General features: G+C 33.4%; 1 long non-coding RNA gene across 1 annotated transcript; it reads left to right on the top strand.

The window, feature by feature from the left end:
- Nucleotides 1–5,416: 5,416 nt before the first annotated feature.
- LOC143076231 (uncharacterized) lies at nucleotides 5,417–7,682 on the top strand. The gene is made up of 2 exons (XR_012978573.1): nucleotides 5,417–5,552; nucleotides 5,956–7,682. It is a non-coding gene; the product is annotated as an uncharacterized LOC143076231 (long non-coding RNA).
- Nucleotides 7,683–15,258: the final 7,576 nt, after the last annotated feature.

Below are 15,258 nucleotides of genomic sequence, written 5' to 3' on the forward strand. Positions count from 1 at the left end.
TCAAATAATTTGGCTTGTTAAAGACATAAACAAGACAAGAACATTCAAACTAATGTGTAGGTTTTTAGATTTTCAAAAGTAAGCCTTTCAAGACTTTTTTACAATTTTAAACACGTTGGAGTAATAAGAGTATTGAAAAAGACTAAACCATTGGTATCTGCTTCCCTAGAAAACATAACAGTAGTATTTGTTGGGAAAACGGAAAATCCGTTTTAAATAAATCGAATCTTAAAAATGTATGTATTTATTCCCTCAGGCAAACAGGCAAAGTTAACCTTAGATGGATTCGGCTATTTTTAGGTATTTTTGTCATAAACCTCCTCAACTGTTTCGGTACTTTTACATCCTCGGCTTTCAAGTATTCGGCTTTGAGCGTTCCTGATGAAGGAACATCCAGAAAAGTGCTTCGGACGCATGAAATATTTTAACGTGTTGTTTTCATTTTTTAAACACAAAACACAAAAAGAAAAATAGTATAAATCGACAGGTATTTTAATAACTCATCTGCAGATAATAATTTATGATTTATAACTTATAGAAATATATAAATATGATTTAGAAATAAATAACAAATATACTGTGAAAGTACTTTAGTTTGTGGGTATCAATTTTCGTGGTTTGAGCAACATTTACATGTTCGTGGGTTTTTTAATTCGTGGATTTTAGTTTTCTGAAAAACAAATTGTCGTAGTAATCACACTAATTAACCTGAGATAGAGTGATCAACAGATTAAAGACCATCAAAGGTATTAATTAGACCATAAACATGTCACCTAAAGAAAACAGTAACATAAACAAATGCTATAAACGTATCTTGAATTGTAAAATAATTCTTATCAAAAGCAAGCCCAACATGAAATTATTATTTCCCATACTTACGAGAACTATGAGGATATAAAATGAACACTTTATCATAGCATATCAATACCGGAAATCTGACTTTCGTCGATCAAAAATATTTTTTTATTAGAATTAAAAGATCAAAAGTTGAACAGGTTAGGTTTTTAAAGATTAAATGGGTATAATCCTCCATGCAGTTGTAGTTCATAGTGTGTTTGCCCTGTGACAACTATTATAGTATTCTCAGATTTGGCGATATACAATATATTCTCTAGATCATATCAGTAGTAAAACCTAAATGGGGATATTTCCATGTCTTGATTTGGACAACGGTTGTTTTATTTCGTTGGACACTTAAATTCGTGGATAAAGTCATCCACGAAAACCACGAAAATTGGTTCCCCACGAATAAAAGTACTTTCACAGTAATGGTGTAAATAGAGAAAAAGAGTCATCACCAATTGTGTGTGTTTTGCAGCTATATCTAAAGTAACACGTCAAATTTACATTAACTAAATTTTCTCTTATCAACATGATCAATGGATAGATATATAATTATAATTACGCGTATAACACTGTTATTACTAATCGTAAGAATAAGTGTAAGTGCACATTTGCTAGTAAGTTCCAAAAATGAGGCAAATAAGAATAAAGAGACAAATCAAAAGTGAAAGACGAAATGACAACACGATGGCAAAAACGAAAAACGACGAAGAGAAAGCAACAGTCTTCAAAACTCTACAACGGAAATTGAAGACACAAACCCCAACAAAATTAATCTATAATGATAAACTTTTCTATCGATCGCAAAACAAAGTAAATTAAACATTTATTTTTTTAAGCATTTTTTTTTTTTTGAAAAAAAACTTTTGCGAAATCGTAGGCATTGTTCCTTGATCTTCGAAACAGTTTGAATACCTAAAGTGTATAATTAAACATTTACTTGAAGTATCTGCGGTGTTCCCTTCATCTGTAGGTAAGACTCTGAGATGGTTAATAAGTGTTAAAATTGAGGAGAATGTACAACTTTAGATACACTCATGATCATCACCGTACAATGATCTATTTTGTAGACGAAACGCGCGTCTGGCGTAAATACAAACTGTAATCCTGGTATGTCTGATGAGTTTGTTTACATATCAGAAGGAACTGCAAGTCTCATACTTTTTTTTATATTCATCAAAACAGTACTTTACATTTTATATAATGTAGATCAATTGATGTGTGTAGGTCACACACATGATTGATAATGAAGATACTTGACTGGTTGGTTGATTTTTGTTTTAATTCCACCTTATGTAATAATGCTTTATTTTGATATGATGAGAGGAATGGTTTTCACAAATTTTCTATATTTTGAGATGTTCTTCTCTCTGTCGGTGTATTTGTAATTAGAGAATTCAATGTGCCGGGGTATTTGCTAGCAAATACTATGTCAGATGGGAAATACCATGTCTAAAAATAATGTCACGTCCGAAGACCTCTAGACTTTTCGTTGAGATGGATACAAAGAACATTCGGTGGAATAAAACAATTGTATCATGCTTACAAAGGGTATTTGCCAAAAACGACTCTGGAAATTTGTTTACCTCTCAACATGTATTTGGCAAATACCCCTTGTAAGCATGATATATTTTAAATAAAAATCCAGTCACAAATATTTCATGTTCGTATTCATATTCATATATTGCGTAGGACGTGACAACACTATCAATAGATGCATTAGGTAGATTTGCACATAGGGTTGACCAAAATAATTTAAATATACTTACTGATAGAAAAGTAATGATACCCACAGCATCGTTTCATAATAGTATCTGGTTGGGTGTCTAGAAGAGAGAGTTAATGTTTTCACGAAGATTTGAAACCAGTTTTTAACACCCGGTTTTTAATTTCGTTTCACCAAAGTAACATTTGACCCTTTGCCTTTACCTATATACCATTATTACTTGATCGTTAAAGCGAACTAAAAATGTATTTATAATAGATATAAGAAGATGTGGTATGAGTGCCAATGAAACAACTCTCCATCCAAGTCACAATTTGTAAAAGTAAACCATTATAGGTCAAAGTACGGAGCCTTGGCTGACACCGAACAGCAAGCTATAATTGGCCCCTTAAAAATGACTAGTGTAAAACCATTCAAACAGAAAAACCAACGATCTAATCTATATAAAAAACGAGAAACTAGAAACACTTATGAATGACATTAACAAACGACAACCATTGAGCATGAGGTTCCTGACTTAGGACAGGTACAAACAAATTCGTAAAAAAATCCTTGGTTCCCTGCCTATCTTAAAAATTAATGGATGCTGTCTAACCACATTTTCCAAATTTTATGATATCCAATAAATTATTTTTTTCATTATTCACATTTCTTCAACATTACTTTATACTACCCCTTTTTCTAACGTAAGATTTGCAATATACGTAAGAACTTGTGTTCCATCATTAAACGACCAAGTGATGAGGTAACACGTAATTAAAAAATATATATATAAAACGAAACAAATAAATCCTGGAAAAGTTGCGAGTGCTAATAGATTCGGGAATTTGTGAATCTATATTAAGATGTAATGTGAAAAAAATCAAGATAAAAAGGACAAGAAGTAAAATTGATATCAATTTGTCAGATTAAAGTTAATTTTAAAGGTTTTTTTATATAACAGATACAATTGCAGACCAAAGGTCAATAAAAGCACACCGAAGTGTGTTTTCCCCCAATTTGCACATATACACAGTATCTTTATATTGTTTGAATGATTTCTTACAACAATCTGTCTGTATATGTTTTACATGCATAGAAGGTCATTCACATGCATAAAGTCTATCGTCCAAAGCATTAAAATAAAGGAATAGTTGACATTGAATGTTAAACAAACACCGATTAATCAAATTTAGTTCAATGTGCTCTCCTCCAGTTGAGGGTTAAAAACCAGGTTGTTATTATCACGCCTTTTGTAGACTTAAAGCTTGCACACATAACAAGAAGATATCTTGTGGACTATGTTATATTGTTTTACTGATAAGATAAGAAGATTTCAAACCTTAACAGTATGTATATTTTTTCTTTAATTAGTTTATTAATTCTTAGTCTGTGTATTAAATATTCCAGTTAAATATTTGATTTTCTTTATTTAGTATTATTGTTTGGCTGTTAACATAAAGGTAACCTACCGATTTACTTGTAGAAATAGTACAGGAAATATCTTGTAAATATTGTACGTTCATCGAAAGAATCACCCAATATTTACAATACTTATTTCATATGATCCAATTTCATTATGCCTGGTTTTACCTCTGTTTTTTTTTTTTATTAAAACTCATAGTCATATCACCTTTGTTTAAAACAAAAAAAGAACTATTTTCAGACGTAAACATCCACATCTGCATGGCAAGATAGCCTCATTCTTTTAAACATGAAAAAATCAAAACAGTAATTATATGAACCACTGCGTTCAAAGAAGGATAAGGAATGCATATGGAAGACAATCTAAATAAAATAACGAGGAACTGAGTTTTAATAAAAAAAAAAAACAGAGGTAAAACCAGGCATAATGAAATTGGATCATATGAAATAGGTATTGTAAAGATTGGGTGATTCTTTCGATGTAATTGAATGCATATTGGTAAAATACATATGTTGTATCACAATGCCTTTAAACCAAATATGGCGTTGAATAGTATTATGATAAAATATTAATCAATTCTCGAGGACTCATCAAGTGAAACAAATACAAGGGAAATAACCCTACCTCTTATAATTTCTATTTAATTCATTTTGATTGAACGACTACATGTATAAAGGTAGTGATAACGTATGGACTTAACCTCAAAATATCTAATTCATTATAATTACTCCTGATTGATTAACTTGAAAATGTTTTGCCGGGTTTGAGATTTTCGATTGCTTACATTGATCAATTAAAATAACGCTATACCTTGAATTTTATCAAAATAAATATTTTGCAATTCTTCGTTTACCTAACAATCTAATTTTAAAAGTTTTACACGCACTTCTAATATGAATATGTTACAAACCAGTGACATAATGTGTGTTATCTTGGAATATTAAAATGCTCTATGTTGTCTTTTTCTAAGTTGTGGTAACTTATTCTTAGTTTGTTCATATTTTTTTCTATAATACATGTATATATATAAACCTTGGTGCACGTTATCACTGTAACTGTTTATCACGTTTTGACAAAACACGTATGTACTGACAGTTCTAGGACTGTTGTGTAAAGTAAGACGCACAAGTCACAAGCACTTGCGGTATTGACCTCCATTACCAGTATGCACTCTGTGGGAAATATGATTAGATCGCTTGTGCATATAAACTACGTCCTCCATAAGGTTATGTTGGAATAAGCAAGAGTTAAAGAAAAGAAACTGGGTATTGGAAAATATTTATAACACAGGAAATAGGAAAAAGACGTTTAAGACCCTTGTAAAAATACATGTATCAGTAGCTATGCTTTCGCGATTTGTTCATGCATTTGTCATTGCAATAAGTCTATAATAAACATGTAAAGTCAACATTAGTTTGTTAAATTTCACATTCTAGGTGCAATATCTCCAATACGGAATGACCCGGTCGTCTCGAACCAACTGTAACAAAATGGCAGTCGTAATTAGCCAGATATGATCAAACTTCCTTTCGAGTCCACAGAACGAGGCACTGGTATATTACTTTTTAGCAGTAGTAGGTAAACTATAGTCCAAAATCAGAAAATCTTTACAACTGAAGACAGAAGTTTTTATTAGATTTTCATATCATTTTCTTGATCTTTTATTGATTAATAAATTGTGTGCCGTAAATACATTTCAGTAGGGTTGCAATTTTGTAAACGGATCGGTCTTCGGGTTCATCAGAATTGTGTTCAAAATGACCTATGTTGATAAACATTGCCAAAAATAAATGCAAAAGAATGTGTAGTGGAAAAACGAACAGTTTAGAAAAGGAAAAATGTCAGATATCCAAACAAATGTCTTTCTTCTTAAAGATTAGAAATATATGAAAATACAGTCATTACAAATAAAATCCATTATATGTAAATTGTCAAGACCCATATTTTCCCAAAATTGCATTCTTAAAGTTATCTATTGTAGGTCTAACCGCATGGTTATGTCATCTGTTAAACATATCTGTAATCTTTGTGAAGAGGAAGATGTTTCCAATGTTGCATTTGTTTGGTGTGCAGATTGTGAGACCTTTCTTTGTAAAGACTGTGAAAGGCATCATAGCAAGAATAGAGCTTCAAAAGGACACCAAACTATGGCCCTGAATGAGTACAAGAAACTGCCTCCATTCATTGCTGATATAAAAAGTCGTTGTGAACTGCATGATGAAAAGTATGACCTTTATTGCAAACTCCATGGAGCCCCTTGTTGCGTAAAATGTATTACGGACAACCATAAAGATTGCAGGGATTTAGATCCATTGGTTGATGTTTTAAGGAATATGAAAACGTCTGCCAAAGTTTCAAGTCTTGACAAAGAGTTAAGTACTTTAATACAGACTTTTGAAACAGTAGGCAAATATTTGAAGTCTAGAATAACTAACCTTCAAGAAAACAAAACTGAATCCCTAAAAGAAATACGAAATCTACGTTCCTCAATTAATAACCACTTAGATGAAATAGAAAAGAAAATAGTGGATGATTTAATTGGGGAATTAGATAAGATAAAACTAAAATCTGACCAATTTAACAGTGAAATTGATAATAAAAAGAAAGGTATTAGGAAATTGCAAAATGACCTCTCACAAATGATAATGTATGCAACAGACCTTCAAATTTACGAAGGTTTGCAGTATTTGGAGAATTCTATATCATCAGAAGTTGGATATCTATATGATATGAAAAGAAAGGGTCACTTGGATGCCATTCGTATTGAGACGAAATTGACCGACGATTTAAAATGTCTGACTAATAACATAAGGACATTTGGCACTACAATTTTTCAGTCTTCGCCATGTAATTTGCAGCTAAATTCTTCTGTGGATTGTCAAGTACGTCTGTCAGTTCCACCTTTATTAACAATTGATAGTATCAACCCGAAACTAAAAACAACATTGAAAATTCCGAAGAGTTTTCAACAGTTAGAAATATATGGTTGTCAGGTTTTACCTGATGGTAGACATCTTGTTCTAGAAGCAGTCAGTAAAAGTGTGATTTTGTTTTCAAAAAATGGAGAATACACTGAACATGTTGCAATTTTCGAAGACGAACCAAATGACATTTGTTACATTAAAGGCAATTTAATAGCCGTGACAATTCTCCAGAAACGCAAAATTTTGATGATTGACCTAATAATGAAAAAAATTACGAAGACTTTTCAAGTAAACGATGCATGTTTTGGCATCGAGAGCAACGGCGAAACATTGGTTGTGAGTTTACATGGTAGTTCACACAAACTTTTAACATTGGATCTCGACGGTTACATTTTATCAGAGGTTACAGTACCAGGAAAATATACTATTCGTATGGCATTGTATAAAAGCAATATTCTCGTTACGAATTGGAAAGATAATATCATATATTGCTACACCAATAACGGGCTCTTGTTATGGGAACACAAACACAAAGATATTTGCGAACCATTTGGAATAACAGTTGACAAAAATGGATTCATATATGTTGCGTGCAAAGGAAATGACAAGATAGTAGTTTTATCAAAAGACGGAAAAACGAGTAGAACAATTCTGTCGAAAGATAATGGCATCGTTTATCCCCGTGCTATAAGTATAGACAAAACATCATCTACACTACTTGTTACAAATTCTTTTGATGGTGACGCTTTCGTATTCAAAATTTAGAAATTAAAAATCCGACGAAGTATGTTGTTCTAATTGGAGTGATTGAATTGCGTGCGTCATTTTTTGAAATTGTTATTGTGTGACGAACTACCTAGTCAGTCTTTTTGGACAACATGTTTTTGTTTTCATTGCTGTGTATATGTCTGTGTTTGCAGTTGAGCTTGGTGTTTGTAGTTGATATGGTCTGTTGTGTTATCCAGTATCTTTGGCGAATATTTTTTATCCTTTTGTATTTGTAAATGCTTACCATATGAAGTGTAAATTGTCCACTGTGAAAGTGTCAACAGTTGTATTTTTTATCTTTTCCTCATTGTGTTATCTGTACTTCTTCGCCTAATGGTCTCCATTATCCCTTTTACTATCTTGCTTTAAAATAAAATAAAAATATGTGTTATGATTGCATCAGACAAAAGGAGTCGATTCAAGCAAACATATGTCTTATCGGGGCCTATTATAGCTGACTATGCGGTATGGGCTTTGCTCATTGTTGAAGGCCGTACGGTGACCTATAGTTGTTAATGTCTGTGTCATTTTGGTCTTTTGTGGATAGTTGTCTCAATGGCAATCATACCACATCTTCTTTTTTATATATGGCCTTCTACAATTAGCAATACGTATAGTTAGCTATAATAGGCAAGATGAGAAACCATTCAAACGCGGCAATCGACAGCTTCAAAATGCAATTATAATCCTAAAACAGACAACATAAATGACAGAAACCCACCAACGATAACAACTGAATTGTAGGCTCCTGGTTGGGATAAGCACGTATATAATGTGACAGAGTTAAATATGATTGTGATCGGTCAACCCCCGTCTCCTCTAACCTAGCAGAGTGATGTATCAGCACAACATACGAATAAACTAAACAAATCTGTATGAAAGGGATTGACTCAACATACAGACACGAATTACAAAAAAATTACTCACAAAGACACAAAAGGCAAATATTATTTAATTGTTCGGAATACGAAGGATTTTCTATCCCCGCTTATTGATTACTAGGGATGTCAAAATATCTGAAATTTAATACTCGGATACTCGGTCGTGATACTCGAGTACTCGCGAGTACTCGGATGAATCTTAAACGTCTATTGAAAAGTTAAGGTTTTAGGTTGGATGCAGTGTTTTTGTTACTACCTTTCATAAACATATTAACGGAAGACAAAAGTACTACAAACATAGCTTGATCCTCTTTTTTTGTGTCGATTAAACACTGAATTACCGACTGCCGTTTCTACAAATAACCTATCATAATAGCAATCATTGTTTGTGTACGTGTTCATGAACCAAATTCCAATAAAATCAAAAATATTTGCATATAAAGTCCGATAAAGTAGACAATATATGTATCATCTGGTCCTAAGAAGTTGGTACTTTTTATAATACGACTTTTTGCACTAGAGTTTTTTAACCATGACGTTGACAGTCTATTTTCAACTTTTGGGTTTAAATGTTGCACTCATACTTTCGGATATCTTCACATTGTAAATTATTTTAAACAATTATAAGTGAAGTTTCAAATACACAGAGTAATTTTAAATTAATTTAAATGTACATCTCATACCAATCACGTTTACATAGAAGTCTTGATTAACAAACAAAGGTAATTTTTACGGCTTGTGATGAGTTAATTATTAATCCATGAAAGTGTTGATCCGTGTACAAACACCGTTAAAAATGTCTCTAATCAGAGATTATGTTGTTAATTGATTTCATTTAGTAATACAAGGTGGATATTTCAACGGAAATAAAGTGAGTGGAAATGTGAAGAGACATATCTCAAGATGTTTAACTTGCAAACGAGTATTCGAGAACTAAAACAGTACTCGAGTACTCGGCCTTCCGAGCGAGTACCCGAGTACTCGAGTACTCGTTGCCATCCCTATTGATTACCTTAGCCATATTCGGAATAACTTCTTGGATATGTAATGCCTCAGTGCTCTTCATCTTCTAACTTGATTTGGTCTTTTAACTCTTTTGATTCGAGCCTCACTGATGAGTCTTGTGTAGACGAAACTCGTGTCTGTTGTACACATTTACAAGCCTGGTAACTTTGATGAGTTTTTACAACCAATGGGTCGATGCAACTGTTGTTGTGCGTATCGTCCCCGTGTGTATTAATAGTCAAGTAGTCAGCACAAATGTGTTTACATTAAATATCATTGATACGATCATTTATATAAATTTCCTGTCGATAAATCTTTGAATTCTTCGAAACACTAAGGATTATATACCTCCAGGGATAGATAAACGTAGCCATATTTTGCAAAACGTTTCTGAATTATTTGGTTTTCAATTGCCTTCAACTTCCTACTTGAAATAGCCTTTAAATTTTGAGATGCAAACGTCACTGACGAGTCTCGTGTAGAGGAAATTCGTGTCTGGCGTATAAGTTAATAGCCTGATATCTCTGATGAGTTTGAACACCATATCTTTTTTTATAAACCTTCTATAAACCTAAACAAAAGTAATGATAAAGGGTTGATATTTAATGTCCTTTTGCAATATTATATGCATTTAAAGACGGGAACATATGTATACAATATTAATCTTAACCCTCATTTGTACCAAGCTGACACGCTAAAATGGATTTTCCTCTTGCTACATGCACCTGTGGCTCAAATGAGTTAGTAAGTCTGCAGGAAAAAATAACACAATTACACCAAGCAAAATTTAAAACAAAAAGTCCCTTACCACACATCAACAAGTTATTCTGACTCCGACTCGACCAAACGTTGTTCTTACTCATAAACGTCCGATGTCTAGCGTAGAAGTGTCGAATAACAATTATAGGTACTGGAAACAGATCGATGTTTTTATATTATAGAACTATCCGGAGGGGACGAGCATTTGATATCCTGGGTAGAAGGAGTCGACATTCAGGCCAGAATATTCCTTATCAAAATCCTCCTGTACCCTTTTCCCTCCCCACCCCACCCCCCAAAAAAATTTAATGTCCCTTTATTTTACACGAGTTTAAATTGATTGTTTGTTTGGTTACTTAATTTTCAAACGTCCAGTTGAAAATATTTCATGCATATTGAGAACGACACACGTTTAAAAGTGTGGTTTTTAATATAAAAATAAGGAGATGTGGGATGATTTCCTATGAGACAACTATTCACAAGAGATCAAATGAAGTGGATGTAAGCAATCAAAGGCAATTGTTTGGCCTTCAGCAATGAATTAAAACCTAATCGTATAGTCTGGTATAAAAAGCCCGACATGACAAATGTGAATCATTTCAAACATAACCCTTAATGGCTTAATGCATAACAAAACAGTTTACGAAAAACAAATATGACAGGCCTAGAAATTCCATTTTAAAAATAAGGAAATTTATAATTTCATAGTTACGATTTAGAAGGAAATCATTTAATTGAACAAATAAAGAAATATCATCTCACAAATCAAGAAATGTAGAAATTCATGTAACGAACAAACAAAATACAAATTCAGAAAATGCATTTACAAATTTACAAAAGACATGTATAAATTTATGTAATAGAGGAAAAGGTACATGTTACAAATCAAGAGATTACATTTTACAAGTTCAGAAATTGCATTTTATAAATTAGGAAATATTTAATTATGGCGGATATTGCCTTCCATAAATTGACTTGATCATTTCCTGTTACCTTGATGTGCTATGGAAAAAGAGAGGTGTTTAATCTATAAAGTATGTACATGTCTTCTTTTTTTTTTTTTTTTTTTGCTTTGATAATTAACTTAATATCTTATTTATTGGTTACGTGCACATATACATGTACATCTATATGATGTATATGTTTGTTTACCTGTATGATTATAAATGATTGTGTGGAATCATGATACACAAAAATACCATTATAATGTACACAACTCAATCTAATTAATTTAAATGTATTGTAATCTTATAATATGAACATTAACCAAAATAAAATAAATTGTCACTTTTAATATCGACTCATACAAAATAGTTTTGTGATATTTTTCTATAATTTATATATCAAACCTATAGTACATTATCACTGTAACGTAACAAAACCGGTATGTTTTACATGACTGTACAATATAAAAAGAAGCAAATGGCACAGGTGTTTCGGTCAGGAACCCTTAGCTTACAGATGACACACAAAACCTAGTCTTTGATAAAGTTGTGTTCTCACGTTAAATTAGAGAAACTACGTTCAGTAAATAGAAAAGAGGAACATATCTATACATGTATATAAAGAGAGACAAAAGATAACCAAGGGGCATTCAAACTCTACATGCTCTAAGTAGAAATAAACTGACAACGCCATGACTAGAAAAGAAACAGACAATGAGACAAACAACTTTATACATATAACAACATAGAAAACGAAAGAGTGAGCAACATTTACCAACTTAACTTCAATTAGGTTACTTAGTAACATACACAAACAGACATCTCAGTAAGGACTATTTACACACGCACATTGCAGAGCCTCAAAATATTTAAAAGAATAAACGTATTGACACTGTACAATTATGTGGAAGTTTAGTCAGGAAAATGGCATTGTTATCTTATATTTCGTTTCTGTGTGTGTTGCATTGTCGTTTGGTTTTTTGTTGCACTTTAGTATTTCTGTTGTTTCGTTGTTTTCCTCTTATATTTGATGTGGTTCCCTCAGTTTTAGTTTGTAACCCGGATTTGTTTTCTCTCAATCGATTTATGCAGCGGTATACTACTGTTGCCTTTATTTAGCATACTCCCTTGACTGCCACTTAAATGCATCCAATTATGGGATGGCTATCACAGTTGGTGGTAGTTGGTTCCATAAGATGATCGTTCGTGGAAAGAATGAGTATTTGTACACATTGCAATTTGTCCGAATTGTCTGAAGTTTCCATGCATGACTGTAGCAAATTAATTTTATTTCTGTCATAGTAGGGTGATGTTGGATAGGTACGGCAATTAGGTTAAAGACTTCCATATACATGAGAATTACGTCAGATGTTTTTCGACTCTCTCTGGTCTAATGTTTTCCAATTTAGATTTTTTACCATTTCTGTTGTTTCGTCTGTTTTTTGTATCCTAGTGGTTTATTCCGGACATATCTTGTTGCGTTCTTTTGTACAGATTCTAATTTATTAATGTTGTTGTTTGTATGAGGATTCCAAATTGTTAGGCAATATTCTTATGTTGGTTACACGAGGCTGGTATATACACTTTCCTTTACACTAGGTTGACAGTGTTTGATGTTACGCTCAAGGAATCCTAGGACTCTTGATGCTTTCTTGAACGTTTGGTCAATGTGCAGATTATACTTCAGATTGTTTCTTAGTTCCACTCTAAAATATAGGTGATGGCTAACCTTTTCAAGAGTTTCACCTCACCTCACCCCACCTATCCTATCCTCTCCATGTCGTTCGGCACTTAAGGCTCTATATTGTATCCGTCCATTTCCCTCTCCACTTCTGCAGTTTTACCTATGGCATACATAATTCTAACATTTCAACTGCCTAGAAGTATATTTTCTTTTGGTGTACACAAGGGTGTCAGCTTGTGGACTTCCCGTGGGCTTTCATCCATCAGCGTCATGTCCCGCAAACCATGTTGTACAGCAGAGGTGTTATCCTGATGCTGATTTCTTAATGTATCTTCCGTAATCATCATTTTTTTACTCTGCAAGGTGATTAGCCATACGATAAACCTACTACCTGTAAGATGGAGTTTTGTTGTCTAGGTTTTCCTTCCCATAGACGAGTGCCTACCATGGCTGACGAGTTCAATCTTCCTGGCTTTTCTTTCTGGGTCTGCTCCCATAGCCTTTGATTTTCCCAAATCTAACCACAAGGCAGTGGCTATATACCCATAGTTAGGAAAAGGTTGATGATTGCAAGGGCGTGTCAACGCGCCGATGGGCCTACACATTGCATCTCTAGGGCCCTTGCTGCTCCGATATCCTCTACAATAATGTCTAGGGTGCTTAATCCTAGTTACCATGTGCTGTCGCTGGGAGTCATTGTAGAAGTCTTAATAGTGTAGAGGCTATGTACTAGTACACAGACTTACGCACTCAGCTTTCTTTTCAGCTGCAAAGCATGGGGAACCCCCGATGTTGCAAATGAACACCTGGAAGATTCCACATCTACAACTACCTTTTGGATCCTGATGCTGAGGAATATTTCAATCCATTTTCTGGTTGTTCCACTAATGCCACAATATTGCAACTTTTCTCATAGTCTTTTGTGAGCAACTTTGTCGAAAGCTATTGCAAAGTCAAGGATTGCTATGTCGACTTGAATATTGTTGTTCATCCATTTGATGATGTAGTCGGTGGTCATCAGGAGTTTGCTTTCGTATGACCTTTTTGCTCTAAACCCCTGTTGATTTTCATTTAGGATATTTTAATCGTCTAGATGGTCCATAATTGATATTCATGTCAACACCGAAGTGCTGACTACTGGGCTGGTGATACCCTTGGGGACGAAACGTCCACCAGCAGTGGCATCGACCCAGTGGTGTAAATAGTTATCAAAGGTACCAGGCTTATAATTTAATACGCCAGACGCGCGTTTCGTCTACACAAGACTCAACAGTGACGCGCAGATCAAAATAGTTAGAAAACCAAACATGTATAAAGTTGAAGAGCATTTGAAGACCATAATTTCCAAAAAGTTGTGCCAAATACAGCTAAGGTAATATATGTCTGGGATAAGAAAATCCTTAGTATTTCGAATAATTCATACTTTTGTAAACAGTATATTTATAAAAACGACCATATAATTGATATTATCAAAGGCACCAGGCTTATAATTTAATACACCAGACACGCGTTTCGTCTACACATAATTTGTTACTGTTCTTGGTTTGGTTTTTTCCTGGATCTAGCATGTAATTTCGGTAGTCCCAGTAGCATTTATGTAGTTTGTTTCTTATCAAGCTTTTGATGTTTTTGAAGGCTTCTTTATGTGGTGTTTTCTTCCTTTTCTTGCTCTTGTTGTACCAGCGTTGTTTTTTCCTGATAAATCTTTTAATCTCAGTTTTCATCCATGGTACGTCGTGGTGTTCCCCTATTTTCTTTTTTGGCAAATGTCTATCTATGCAGGTTTCAATTGCCTCTTTGAACTGTGTCCATTTTTCTTCTACTGGGTGTATATTTCTTTCTGATTCAAATTCTAAAAAAGAAAATTGTTTCTGAGTGATGTGAGATCTTGCTTGATTCTTTCCCAGTTGGCTTTTTTATAGTTGGGTACTGTTCTTCTTTGCTGTTTAACGATTTGCGGTGTTATAAATATTAATACTGAAAAGATGTCGTGGTCAATATACCCTATACGTAGACATGTGGTGGTTCTAGTTATGAGTGTTGGATGTGACGTTATCGTGAGATCTAATATTCAATCAATTCTTGTTGGTAGGTTGTTGATTTGTTACAAATAAAAGTTGTTCAGTATGTTTATAAAGATGGTGCTTAGCGATATATTTCTTCCTCCAGGAATCGTTCCTTCTGTCTCCTAAGAATTTTTGTCATTTCTGTATTCAGGTGGTATGTAAAAGGATCTTGTAAGTATTTGGTCTTTTTCGTTAAGTATAATTTTAATCCATTTTATTTCACATTCTGTGTCTAAATCGAGGCAGTCATCTG

Source organism: Mytilus galloprovincialis, chromosome 5, assembly GCF_965363235.1.
Source record: "Mytilus galloprovincialis chromosome 5, xbMytGall1.hap1.1, whole genome shotgun sequence".
In the NCBI taxonomy this organism is placed as follows: Eukaryota; Metazoa; Mollusca; class Bivalvia; order Mytilida; family Mytilidae; genus Mytilus; species Mytilus galloprovincialis.